Source organism: Vigna umbellata, chromosome 8 (genome assembly GCF_029865625.1).
Source record: "Vigna umbellata cultivar VRB3 chromosome 8, Vumbellata_1.0, whole genome shotgun sequence".
NCBI lineage: Eukaryota > Viridiplantae > Streptophyta > Magnoliopsida > Fabales > Fabaceae > Vigna > Vigna umbellata.
In genome coordinates this window covers 33,271,358-33,285,475 of record NC_142172.1, presented here as the reverse complement: position 1 = coordinate 33,285,475, position 14,118 = coordinate 33,271,358, and the positions used below count along the sequence as shown (strand labels likewise).

The following is a 14,118-nucleotide window of genomic DNA, read 5'->3' as shown; positions in this document are numbered from 1 at the left end:
ATAATAGAATCCTAATTTTTGAAAAAAAAATAGAATAAGTTTAATTAATATTTTAAGGATAAAAAGATAATAAAATATTAAAATATTTTTTTTACTAAATATATACTACTAATATAGTCAAAGAACATTTTAGCTAATAATAAAGAAATTTAAAAGGTAGTTGAAATATTTTTCAAACATACATTATTATTAGTATTATATAGCTTTTATTTTGTTGAAAATATAGATTGTCTAAGTAAGATATAAATTACTAATATATTTATGGTTGAATTATAATATTACATCAGTTTAAAGAGGAAAAAAAAACTATAAATTCTCTTGCATATATCCAAACACACAACATATATATCCTCCAAATAATTAAATGGAGACATCATAATTTACAACAATACTCATAAAACCACTGTAACTAATACTTGTGTTAAAGTTGAAACAGATGAAAAAATGAGCTCAAATAATTAAAGAACAATTTGGCTTAAGATGGCAGAAGATACGAGAAAAAGATGACAAAATCCATGATAATTTTTAATGATAATTCATGAATTAAATGGCATATATATGTATGTGATTGCAGTTTTTCCTGGGGAAATCTGCTTAAAAATATGGAAGTCTGTTTACTTTCTATTTTGGGTGGGCATAAAGCTGAGTGGCACACTACAAATCACATATTCTACATCTGAGACCACTGCTACTATGAATTTTTTGTGTGTTTTAGAATAGAAGTTTATGAGTTAAGGTACAATGTTTGTCCCCACACAGTAATTTTTAATCTATAATTTGTTTAGTTATTGGAGAATAATATAATCTGAGTGTTCCTACTGCTCACATAAGTGGAGCACATTTGTGCATTTTCATGTTCTGGGACAGATCCGACCTAAACATACCTAAAAAGAAGTCTTTACATACCATAATTCTTTTATAATACCTCTTGCTTTAGCTTAAATTATGTTTTTCACAATCTTTTGTGGCAATGGCATTTCATCTTTTATAAATTCGAATTCCTTAGGTTTTTAATTCTTTATCAGATTCCTCGTGTTGAATATTAACTAATCCAATTGATGCTTAGATTCTTAACATATGAAAAGGTTCGGTTTCAATACATCTCTCACCATTTTAATAACTTTTGCTTTTGAATTAATGTGTACCTACAGTAACACTGTTTTACATAAATTTTCTTCAAGGTTTCATCCATGCAGAAAGAGCATAGTTTGATATATAAGGTCTTTCAAGATCAATTATGATCGGATATAAAATATATTATTTTTTTACATAAAAAGACACACATTGCATAGAATTTAATTATAATCAGTGTAGGTAAGACTTTTAAGATAGTAAAATACGCTATTTTAAAAGTTGTCAGGTTTAATTATGTTATTATAATTTATAATATGTGATCAATCTTAATTTTTTTGTTATTATATTAATTAATGAAAGTGAACTCTTCTAAAAGTTTTAATTTGTTTATTACAAGTATGTTTCTACACATGTGTATAAGGTTGGACTTTTTCAACTTTAATGGCATGATTTATTGATTGACTATTGTAACTTTGTAGGAAAGTATTGCTTGCTTTGTTGAATAATAATATCGAATTATACATGATAAAGTAATTCACATTCAAGTTAAAATGACCAGAAAATCTTTCATTCATTTTAACCAAAACTTATTAATTTACCGGCTGTTCTTAATTGTGGGAAACTTTAATCCCATAGTCCAAACAATTATGTAATGGGAAAACATGAATTTACATCACTCATATGATGTATATTAACACAAAAATAAATGTGGCAAAAATAAATATGGTTTCATTAATTTTAAATGATGAACTCTATTTTATTCTTTCTTCTAACTAGTTTTTATTAGATTCATTGTTGATAATGATATTAAAAAAAAGAAAAAAGAAAATAAAGAATCCTATTCTATATGCTCGTTCTATCTAATCTTGTTATTTTATTTTCCGTATCTTATTATTGTATGTGGTACATTGGACGTATTTATAGTCTAGGATTTTTTTGGTTCAAGCAATATTCCATCAAATTATAACAAATTAATGACTTAATAAAAGAATAAAGCATAATATTTTTTAGTTAAATTTTTTATTAAATTATTTGTATTATTGTTATTACTATTTAACTCAAAAGTTGCTAGAAAAAAATATCTTAATTAGAACAAGATTAAAATTCAAAATGTATTTTACAAATAGGATAAAGTTTGAGAATGAATTACAATTTAAAGTATTTATTTGTAAAAAGAGTAAATTTTAGGAAGTTAAATGTTGGTGTGTCTAGATATTTTATTTTCTAATTAAAGTAAATGTTGTGGTTTAAAACAAACCAAACTTTAATTATCTAAGAATTTGGTGATGTGAAGCTTTCTATGATCGAGATGCCCAAGAACAGAACAAGAAGTAAATTACAATAACTTCAAAAGGAACTATTTAGAAGTGCTGGAAAGTAAGATATTTATAAACTCTGATTTTTATTTAAATCAATTTAAAACTGATTTTGAATCTAATGTCGTCACATTGTAGTAAAAGAAAGGTTGAATATAACTAAGCAAAGTCATGAGAAGTATAATAAATTTAATTAGTGTGTGAGTCGTGTCTAATTTTAATTAGTGTCTTAAATTTTTAAGTAAATATAAAATACTTTTTTGTGCTTTTAATAAAACAGTAATATTTTTTATGTTTCTATTGCGTCACTAACATCTCTTATTTAATTTATAAAAATAAACAAATTTTAAATTATTGTTTACAATTTTTTGAACTTTTATTTTTAAAGCTTAAATTTTTATTTTCATATTTTAAATTTAAATTTTAGTAACTATGATAATTTAAAATAATATAAGTGTCTTCTATTAAAAAAATAAGAGAATTGTTATTTATTAAAAATATAAAGTAATAAATATCTATGATCTAAAATGAAAGAAAATTGTATATCGACCGAATTGTACGAAACTGATTATCCAAGTTGAGATAAAACCAATATGTGTCGATCAAGTTCAGTTATCCTATTAATCAGATTTAATATAAATAGGTTGTGATTGAGTCAATCATAACTAGGGATGGCAACGGGCGGGTCGGGTAAGGGTAGTGTCTACCCACAATCTGACTCGTTACCCGCGCGAATATCTGTTTAAAAAATACCTGCGGGTATTTTAAAATCCGCGGATACCCGTAAAAAAAATATTTAATACATTTTTAAAATAAAATTACAAAAAAAATATATAATATAATATAAATTAAATTTTAATTTTAATTAAATTTAACCTAATAAAATATAATTTTATTTTATTTTTAATTAAATTTAATTAAAAGATATATAAATTATTAAATTTTTTAATTTTTTGCAGGTAGCGGGTACCCGCGAGACGGTTAGTATACTACTCGTATCCAATCCGTTTAAAAACAGGTATTAAAATATCCGTTATCCGTTATCGTAACTGTCCGCCACAGATTTTATCCACAGATAACCGTGCCCGCGGATCAAATTGTCATCAATATAACCAAAAGCCTAAACCTATTAATATAAATAAAATTTATGATTGTTGAAATTTTTATTATGTATTTATGAGAACATTAATTAAACTGATCCAATATCGAATTAACTTAAAGTATAGAAATATATTGGGTGTTACTCCCTCCACCCCCACACGTCTCTTCCTCCACCTCCCCAATTTTCTAAAATGCCAATTATATCCTTCTAAAATGACAATTATATCCTCAAAAGTTAAAATTTTTTATTTTTATTATTTTAATATTTTAATTTATTTAAAACTTCTGATTTACTTCCCTCTGCACCTCTTCCTCTCTTCCATTTTCGTTTACCTTTCTCTCTTCCGTTAAGCTTCTTCTCCACCTATAACAAATTCATATTTTAACAAATTCATATTTTAACAAAATTATTACGTTTAAAAACTAACCATATATAACATTTAAAATTATAAATTTAAATATAAATTACTGTAAATAAAATAAACAAATAAAATAAAAACGAAACGTAAAAGGAACACTGCCTATGGACGGATGACATCCTTCAACGGATGTCAACATCCGTTTAAGGCAAAACGGATGTCGACATCCGTTTAAGGGAAGTGTTACAAGACTGGGCAGTGCTGGTGGAGCTTTGGTGTATGCATTTTCTCCACATATATGTTTTCTACCTCACCTAAATTGTTGAGAAACATCAGTTTATATACCCTGTCATTATTTTCTGTGAATCAAACGGCATGACAGATTTTGTATTTCATCTTGAATGTTTGCAGTGAAACTTTTCCCAGTGGTTGTTTGACCTTGGACTGTGCTTTAGGTGGTGGTCTTCCTAAAGGAAGAATTGTAGAGGTATTGCCTCTACATATCTCGTTGTTGTTCATTTCTTTTTTTTATCATATACCCTATTAACATTTTTTGATTAGGAAGAATGAGATATATATTTATTGTCAGGGATAGTATTTCATTTAAATTTGGTTGTGTTAGACAGCAAGATACAAATGGGATTTTCACATTATCTCTCCCATCCACGTATACAGTTAATCATTAGAAGCAAATAATGCATAAAAGTGTATTATAAATGTAAAACGGATGTCGACATCCGTTTTGCCTTAAACGGATGTTGACATCCGTTGAAGGATGTCATCCGTCCATAGGCAGTGTTCCTTTTACGTTTCGTTTTTATTTTACTACGTTTTGCGGCTCATGCAAGGATTATAGGCTTGGATATTAAAAGGACTATTGGAAGTATGGGAAGGATTTAGGGTTTAGGATTATTGGAAGGATTATGACTACGTACCTGGAGAGGAACCACGACAAGGACACTACACCATAAACGCACTGCACCACGTACTGCACCGAGAACAAGAAGAAGATTGTTTGATAATTCTTTTCACGATCACCAAGCTTTGTAGAAAAATATTTTACTCATACAAGAAACTACGTAGGTTATCAGTGAAATATGTTATAAATGAATAAAATTAAAAAACAACAATTTTAAAAATAAAATTTTACTGAGGGGCAAAATAGTAAAGGAAAGGTGGAGGAAGAGGCAAAATAGTAAAGGGGAGGTGGAGGAAGAGATGTGTGGGGGTGGAGGGAGCAACACCCAAATATATTTAACGTATACTTATCAGTTGGAATATACGAGTAGCAGCAGGAAACTGAAGAAAAAAAAATTACTTGGAGAAACATTTGATACTATACATCCAAAATAATAAGCTTCATTTCCTTTAATAAGTTTTTAATTTATTCTCAAATCAATGCTGGAATTAAAATATGCGAAATTAATATTCGCTTAACACGAAAAATAAATATGGTTATATATATATATATATATATATATATATATATATATATATATATATATATATATACACTTCATCGCTGTATTTGCAGTGTTATTTTGATTTAGAACTCAAATATTCGTGTGTTTTTTTTAAATACGTCTCAAATAATTTAATGTAAAAAATATAGGTAAGTTTCTTTTATTTCAAACTCTTAAGAGTATTAGATATATTAAAATAAAAATTAGTATTAACGTGGATACAATATGAAAGTTTTTATTAAAAGCAGAATAAATATTAAGAGGACATTTTCCTTCATTGGGCTGGTTGAGTTTTGTAGTGGGGTTTGTTTGATTGTTTGATCTCCATTTTGGATTGTACTTCATGAGCGAATCTTGTATAGCTTTGTCTCATGCTTTCCAAAGGTTGGTACATCTTATACAAAGTTTGGTTTAAATAGGAACATAAATATTTAGACTTTAAATATGTTCAGATTATATTGCTAGAGTTAATTACATAATTAAAAATATTATAATAAAAAGAAGAAGTACAGGGGAAATTCCCTAAACAAAAATTACTGTGTTTGTTTTATCCTGTAGTTGTTTTTCTTTGACAATGATTCAGTGATGCACAATACTCAAAATTCAATGTTCCACGTTCCAAGGTACTAAATACAAAAGTTAAAACTTAATTGCCATTTTGTGCAGAAGAAACTTTGATTTGGATTTTAGCATGATATTCATATTCGTTCCTCTATCAACTGCTCGCTCTACAATACAAGCCCCTTCATTGTATTCTGTATTCCTGCAAACGTCCTCTCCTTCGTTTGGTTTCAGTGTTACTAATTACTGCTTTTCAAATATCTTGTGTATAAGTCTTATGATATGTTGGAATTTCATTGCGATTAGAAACAATACTAATTTAATTAATGAGAGTGTAAAGTTTTTTTTAATCTGTTAATTATTAGTATTTTATTAGTGGAAAAGTTAGAATTCACAATTTCTCTCACTTTTTATTTCAAACCTATCACACCTGTGTTAGTGAAAGGAGTTGAATCATGATCTCTCACGTGTGTATGCTTCATTTTCTGAATAATTAGATTAATTTAAAATTTACTTATGACTAATTTTAAGGAAGCACAATACTTATGAATTTATGATTGAATATATATATATATATATATATATATATATATATATATATATATATATGCAAGATAATATGAATTTGCTCGATAGATTCATGTGGAGGGCTTACGAAACACTTTTTTATTTTCATAAGAACGTTTCTTTTAGGCCTTGTTCACTTGAATGAATTTGGGAGAGAGTAATTGAGGGGTTCACTTCGTCCACTTTGTTCACTTCTTAACCTTCGTCCACTTCGTTCACTCGTCCTCTTCGTCCACTTCGTCCAATTCGTCCACTTCGTCCACTCATCCTCTTTGTCCACTCGTCCTCTTTGTCCACTTCGTCCACTCGTCCTCTTTGTCCACTTTGTCCACTTTTATATTTCATATTATTTTTTTCTATTTCAATTGTTAAATTTGTCCTTTTTGCTAACTTTAGAAGATTATCCTTCACTTCATTCGATAAAATGCCTCAATCATCATTTAATATATTACATTGTGATATTTAGAACCTTCACTATAAAAATAATTGATTTTAGCAACTACCTTTTTCAATCACTAAAATAGTTAAATTAATCACAAAAATCTTTAATAACCGAAATTGCGACAAAAAAATATATGGTAGCAAAAATTCTAATTCAAAGCAGTTTTAATTTAGTCACTAAATAGTCACCAAAACTTTGATCAATAATATTAGTTTACTAAAAAATTGGTTACCTCCAAGGGGGACCAATTTAAGGATGTATTGATAATTATAGTCACTAAAATTAAAAAATATAGTAACCAGTTTTTCGGTTGCCTATAAGAATTATATAGCTATGCATATTTTTCAGCTATGCTTATCTAATCATTACACTAACTTATTATATATAATATCTATGATATCTAATTACATTTTATTTTAATAATAAATAAATTTACTTCTACAATATAATTTTAAAATATATTACAAAATTTCAAATATAATTTATATATATTTAAAGATATTTATGTATCATAAAATGTAATAATATTATAATTTAAATTGTTAAAATGCTTATTAACTATTAATCATAACTATAATTATGTACAAAACATATACAGTACATGTTTGTATATCAATAAAGAGAAAAAAAATGCTTATAAAATTTATTTTTTTGACAATGATGACATTTAATTAAGGATAAATGATAATATAAATTGTAACATCAATACTAGATCAAGTAAAATATAAACATTTCATTTAAATATATAGGTATCTAAAATGCGCTAAGTAATTTTTTTTTTATAATGGCTTCTTATCTACATATTTAATTTTTCTATTTTACCCTTAATAATATAATTATTAATTTATTTATTAAGAACAATACTACACCTATATATAAACACCTATATATAAAGAGAATACATTTATTTAGTATATACATTTTTGAACTGATTTGTTAAGGTCGATATTTATTTTTAAAATTATCCTCAATTTCAATTTTAGTCTCTTATTTATTCATTCATTGAATTGGTTTCATTTTATTTCTTAGTTTCAATCTTTACTTACAAGTACTTCTTATTTCTCCCATTATATATATATATATATATATATATATATATATATATATATATATATATATATATATATATATATATATATATATATATATATATTTTTTAGAGACATGAATTTGTAAAACAATGGAACACATAAAAAACGAGAATTCACTCGTATTCATTAGGCCTAATGATAATAAGATAGTAAAAGTAATTCATTTGTTGTTACATATATATTTAGTTGTTATGATACTTTTGTTAAATGATGAGTTCATTTGACTCCCATTTTCAAAACACTCTCTTCTTCCTCCTTTTCCATTACCAATTTCCTGCTTTAAATTAAAATATAAATGTCACACCAGCCACCTTTTGTATCACACCTTCTAATAAATTCAACTATAACATTATTCCCACAGAAAAAAAAATTACCTTTAATTCTCTCCATACCATCATTTTTTTTAATTTAAAAAGTGGGAAAAAAAATAATCTCTATAACACTTTTGAGAGTACATGGAAGGAAGTGAGAGATTGAAAACATGAAAGCAACACATGTGAAAAATTATATGCTTATTTCATCTGGTTTGACTAAGCTAGTGAAGTATAGCAGCCTTTATTATCATGCCTTTTTATCTTTGAATTCAGGGTCATTAATATCCTTTTACTAATTTATTTTATGGTTATGGTGTGGGCCCCATGTCATAGAAGAATAATGATAAATATAAAAAAAATCACTAAAATAAATTCATTAAATAATGATTAATTTAAAAAAAATACATCTTATTAACTCATTTATATATTATTTTATAAACTAAAAATTATTAATATATAAAATAGTTTCTGGATAAATAAAAAAGTTTTAATTAATTTATGAGCTAAAGTCAAAATTAATTTAAAAACTATAGTCTAAATTAGTTTATGAATTAGAGTATAATTGATTTCTAATATTAGTTACCATGATTTTAGTTACTAAAAAAACTCATTCAAATTAAAGTCTAATTTAGGATCAATACAATAACAAAGTAGCTTAAACATAATTCTATTATTAACTCTAATCTATCTTCTTATCTAATTTCGAACATCAAAAATTGTTCGGCAATCTAACTCAAGCAAAAATATGGTTCTTCAACACCTAAAATAAAATCAAGAATTAACATATATAATTTGAGTTACTTTTAAAATAAAAAATAAAATGATTTGTACATTCCACATAATTTTACACACACACACACTTACACACACACTTTGAGTACTTTTGTATTCAAGGTTTGACCCTATCTAATTCAAAAAGATTCCTTTTTTTAGTTTATTGAACATACACACACACATACACACACACACACAAAAACTTATTTACACAATTTCAGCAGTGATCACTTTGAGTACTTTTGTATTCAAGGTTTGACCCTATCTAATTCAAAAAGATTCCTTTTTTTAGTTTATTGAACATATAAATTTAAAACAACATATCTAAAATTTCAAAATTTTACTAACATTTTGCATGGGTTTTCAGGTTACATGAAACAAAAAGTGATTAAAAACCACTATCAAATATGCATCCAAAGATCAATACATAACATAGTTGCAAAATATTAATGAATTTTAACACATGTGTATTAACATTTATACACATTAATAAACTATAAAAAGTGGTTAAACTCCGGACAATTAAAGATTCAATACTATAAGTTATAATTATTGTCTCCTCTTATATTCATTTTTAAAACATACATTTGTTCAACAAACATGAAAACAATGGAAAAGTAAGACTAATTCAATACAATAATATACTTTAACATACGATTAATCTCATATCAAACATAAAAAATTGAATAATCTACTGTAATATTACATAAAATTAGATACTCGTATTAAAAAATCAATTGAAGACAAAAAAATAGAACCAAAGAGCGAAGAAAGAAGAAAACATTGGAGATTTTTGTTGCAAAAATAAATATCATTAATTATTTTTGTTGCAAAAATTGAAATTACTTAAAATGTCAATATATATGGTTAAATTAAAAAACTCAAACTATTAAACAAATTTAGATTTTTTTAAATTTAAAATCACTCTTAAAATTATTTAAAAAATGTTATCTTTTATTCTATCAACTCAAATTTTAAGGATTTTCTAATAAGGTAAAATCAGGATCAATTTCAAGAACATGTATATAACTAAGGTCACTTTTTATAACTAGAGCCAGTGTTGATTTGTTTACACACTTGTGCTTTATATTTGTTTCCCTTCGCTCTTCTCTTCATTGTTGGATTGTGAACGAATTCGACCATTAAGGTTCTCTCTTTCTCTGTTCTCAATTCCTTTAAGTCGTTACCTTTAACTTCTATTTTCGCAAATGTGTATTAACTTTTCTTACTCGTTTGAATGTATGTGCAACTTATCTCCAAATATCGTCACTCACCTTCTCGAATGCATTATATTTGTCTGCTTTTCACGTTTCCAACAAATGTTCATCCATCTTATTATCAAGCATCATGTGCAGCTGTGTGTATGTATGATCATGATGTCATGTTGTCATTTATAGGATGCCAAGAAACAACCTTTTAAATATTTTTGGCAAAGAATAATGTTTCCATTGATTGTTACCATTATATGGCTGTGATCTCATGTGGGGTTGTACTCAACCTCTGTGTCATCGCACTGATTATTCTCTGGTTTCCATTATTACATATACTTTTTTCTCAGGCATAAAGGGTTATATTTGTTAGCTTTGATCAAGAACTTACCTGTGAGAGGATATGGATTTTGTTATATTGGTATGATGTTCATAAAGGGCATTTTTTTTCCCTTTGCTTGTAAGATCGCATAAACACGGTGGTTGTCATATAATGTTATCATATTCTGAAGTTGTCAGTCTGAGAAGAATGTTGTATTCGAGAAGGAGTAGGGTAGGCAAATTGAATTTGCTTTGAGCAAAGAGAATGGTAGAGTTTTCTGTGTGTATTTTGAGCCATTGGTTGAGTTTCGGTAACTAGCAGTTGATGTTTTAAATCGAGCTAGGTTTTGATTACCTTGGCTCAGAAATAAAAAATCAAGTTTTGGAATTATGATACAAGAAAAATTCCTTCCCCAATAGTAGTTCCTTATTACTTGTACTATAATCATGTTCAATAGGTTGACCTCCAAAAGCAATAGTAGACAATCAACCTACTGCAGATTGGGGAAGTGTATGTATAATGTCCTTAAGTCTCTGTAGGAGAGTTAATTTTGACTATAAAACTATACATGATGATTGAGATTATTCTGAGTTCTAATTTTAATCACCCATTTTAAATTTTATGGTTGAAATTCACACTCTTGTCTCTCACTTGATATGTTATACTATTTATATTAAAAAAATTTACTCTTGACTAGTTTTAACTGATCCATCACTGTGCTAAAGCCCTGTCTTTTGTGTCGCCTTTCAAATCTGCCAGTGTGCAACTACAATGTTTTATTTCTTAGTAGTCAACCATTCAGTGCAAAGAGTTAATATAGTGTTTGAGTTTTAGAGAATTTAATAATGGTGACAGTGTAAGGTGAAGACAAGTTGGTATCTAATATTCTGTTAGAAAGCTAAATATGCATGGATAATTTTTAAAATGGCAAATGAAAATGTTAGAAAAATAGCTTCAATAAATGCATGCTAAGGGTTATAAGATCTCAATGCCTTCAATAGGTATGATGCTTTGCATAATTGCTGAAATGGCAGGTGTGTGAATCCTGTTCTTCAGCTTGTTATCTAATGTACATGTTTGACTCCCAGTACATGTTTTGATTCGAGTGAATCCTGTTCTTCAGCTTGTTATCTAATGCATGTTTTGACTCGTGTGAATGCTGTTCTTCTGCTTGTTATCTAATATACATTTCCTTTATAATATTTCAATTGCTGATAGAGTTATAGTATGAGTTTAATAGTCTATAATGCTTGGCAGGTGGTATCATTTGGATAGGATTGTAGCAATATTATGCAGCGTCCATCTAAAAGGAAGCTAATTCCTCCAAGTGCTCTTGATATAAGCTACATAGATACAGCCCCAAAGTCAAGTCCTCGAATTGGTCATCAATACCAGGTAGAAGTTCCTTCCATGATAAAAGAATCAGAACTTGCACATAATGAAGTGGAGGATAGTGGACATAAAGGGTGGAGATATCTTGGACACAATGATGGTGCAGTCAATATAACTGGATCAGTAGCAGAAGCTAATTGGAATAGCTCGTGGAGTGATGCTGATGTAAAAAGCTTTCTCCTTGGTTTATTTATCTTCGGAAAAAGCTTTGTTCAGATAAAAAGATTTCTAGATAACAAAGTGATGGGAGAAATATTGTCATTTTACTATGGAAAGTTTTACAAGTCCGATGAATACTGTAGATGGTCAGACTGCAAGAAAATAAAAGGAAGAAAATGTATAACAGGAGACAAACTTTTTTCTGGTCAGAAACATATTGAACTGTTGTTTCGATTGACTGTCCGTGTCTCAGAAGAATATAAAGATGCTTTGCAACAGGTATTTAGCCTTGCTTTCTCTTTCTGTCCCTTGTGCTCAGTATTGTTGATGGACTGCAATATGTATTTTTCAGCTACCTGATTATTAGCTTAGCTCGTGTCAATGCATTCTATGATCTCAATATCTTTTATTCTCATGTAATTTTATAGACATCCTACTTTTAACTTCCTTCTGTGTTATGTGATTTATTTATTTTTGTGACTGAATAATCATTTTCCTAAGGATAATCTGGCTTATACAGTGCATTGTGTGTGCTAGCCAATACATGTGTATTACAACTTCACTAAGTTATTATGGATTTTATTTGATTAATATTAAATGTTTTGCATGCTAGATATACAGTGGTTGGGAAAAACATCTGATTTACGGGTTATTTTTGTGTTAATTTTGGACCAGTGATATTATTTAGACATTTATTGTCAATGGACTCGTATTCCTTTCTGTCCTCACTTTTCTTATGTCTATAACCAGGTTTCGATGTCCTATTCTGAGGGGAGAACTTCTCTAGAGGAATACGTCTCTTCTTTGAAGTCAACTGTTGGACTTGGTGTTCTTGTGGAAGCTGTAGGGATTGGTAAGGGGAAGGAAGACCTTACCAGCCCAGCCATGGAATGGGGGAAGAAAACCCAGGCTTGTTCTATACAAGCTAGCAAAACTTGGTCTTCTCTTGAACCCTGTGATATAATCAAGCATTTGACTGGAGACTATCAATCCAGGAAAGCCAAAAGTAATGATATATTCTGGGAAGCTGTTTGGCCCCGCTTACTGGCAAGAGGTTGGCACTCGGAGAAACTAAAGAAACAAGGCCATTTTAGCTCCAAAAATGTTGTGGTCTTTCTTCTACCTGGTGTTAAAAAGTTTTCCAAGAGAAAACTTGTAAAAGGTGATCATTACTTTGATTCTGTCAGAGATGTCTTGAGCAAAGTGATAGCTGAACCAAATCTTCTTAAAGTTGAAGTTCTAAAAACAAAAGTTGGTGGCTGCAATGAGAAAAAAAGCAGAAAAGGGATCTAACGAGGATGGTCAACCTGACAACCATCACCATTGTTACCTCAAGCACCAAGTTTCTACTAACTGTGCAAACCACAGTAAAGGTAAGGTTGACAACATTTGTCCGAGAGAGACCGAAGCTGCTATGGAGAATAATAATAATGCTGATTTCTATAAAGGAAAAATATCGCAGAAAACTGTGAAAATCAGATGATCTGTGTGGCTAGTGGAAATCAACTAAAGAGAAGCATGCGGCATAAATTCAGACGAAGACCAAGATCAGGTCTTTCAGATCTTGCAGGTCCTCCTATCAAACTACTAAATCTTTCTCCGCCGGCTGATGAGACAAACCACAATTTTTGAATTCCACAAGAAGCATAGGATCAGAAAAACAGGAACCCTCTCAGTCATTATGCATTCCAGATGTCACTACACCCGAATAGTGTAACGAGGGCATCACTCCACCTCGCATATGCATAGTTGAACCATGTAGAACTCATCTATCTCAGTTCACTGCGGTTCATCCATTGGATGTGAAAGGTGGTCTCTCTATAAAATGGTTCATCCATTGGATGTGAAAGGTGGTCTCTCTATAAAATTCTATCGCAACATGGCTCTAACCTTGTTGCAAGAGAACGAACATGGAAACAACCGTCTAAGAAAAGTGCTCGTTATGCCAGACGCAATTGCACCCAGACTACTTGTA

The 14,118-nt window shown here is 28.7% G+C and overlaps 1 pseudogene; it reads left to right on the top strand.

Annotated features, from left to right (window-relative positions):
* The first annotated feature begins 11,855 nt into the window (after positions 1-11,855).
* On the top strand, positions 11,856-13,855 carry LOC148194512 (uncharacterized; annotated as a pseudogene).
* Positions 13,856-14,118: the final 263 nt, after the last annotated feature.